The 930-nt window shown below is 41.2% G+C and overlaps 1 long non-coding RNA gene across 1 annotated transcript in view; it reads left to right on the forward strand.

The window, feature by feature from the left end:
* Positions 1-515, forward strand: part of LOC108282918 — a 2,546-nt gene extending 2,031 nt beyond the window's left edge. The window contains exon 3 of the long non-coding RNA XR_005195530.1: positions 299-515. This is a non-coding gene — a long non-coding RNA (uncharacterized LOC108282918). The remainder of the gene's footprint in view (positions 1-298) is intronic.
* Positions 516-930: the final 415 nt, after the last annotated feature.

Genomic DNA, 930 nt, shown 5'->3' on the forward strand with positions numbered 1-930 from the left:
GCTGAGAATGGTGGTTTCCAGCTTCATCCATGTCCCTGCAAAGGACATGAACTCATCCTTTTTTATGGCTGCATAGTATTCCATGGTGTATATGTGCCATGTTTTCTTTATCCAGTCTATCATTGATGGGCATTCGGGTTGGTTCCAAGTCATTGCTCTTGTAAATAGTTACTAGTATTATTAACTACTATTGTTATTGCTGTTATTACAGAGTTATTTGTGGCTTGATCTTTATGTCTAAGGGTCATGAGTAATTACAAATTATGATGGTTTTACTAATTATCTTTTTATCATCAAGCTGTGAGCCTATGTGAATTTTTCTCCACTCAATCTCACTGTCCTTGAGAGAGATGGGTTCCATTTACGAGATGTCTCTGCCACCCCCCTTCTCTGAAGCAACAGTAGGTCATGTCTGAATGCAGAAGCAAGGCCTCATGCTGGGAAAACACATCCTGACTGTAGACTCTCAGGCTTCTAGAGTCAAAGCCAAAGTTTCAAGTCCTCTATTACTAAGAAGCCACATGGCTCTGAGCCAGTGAAGTAACTCTCTGAACCTCAGTGTACCAATCTGTAAGATAGAGATCATCATGTAAGTGATGGCATTGAAACTTACATTGGGGAAAAGCATCTCAGTGTGCTTTTGCAGTGCCTGGTAATACCCTTTACCTAATAGGAGGTAACACGCTACCTATTACTACGGGAGGAGGGAAATCACATCTCTCTGATTCTACTTTGTGACAAACTACCTGTGATAGGAAAATTGGAATTGGAGTCCTCTCCTTAATATGGGCCTTTGATATGAAAAACTGTACCTGTTTCCTAATGAACCTACTCATCCTAACCCATCCTCAAAGATGCCTCCAGAGTGAGCATCCAAAGGCTTAGATGTGATCCTTCAGCTCAGCATGAGCCAACAGGAATATAACAGAA

This window comes from Cebus imitator, unplaced genomic scaffold (genome assembly GCF_001604975.1).
Source record: "Cebus imitator isolate Cc_AM_T3 unplaced genomic scaffold, Cebus_imitator-1.0 Scaffold253, whole genome shotgun sequence".
In the NCBI taxonomy this organism is placed as follows: Eukaryota; Metazoa; Chordata; class Mammalia; order Primates; family Cebidae; genus Cebus; species Cebus imitator.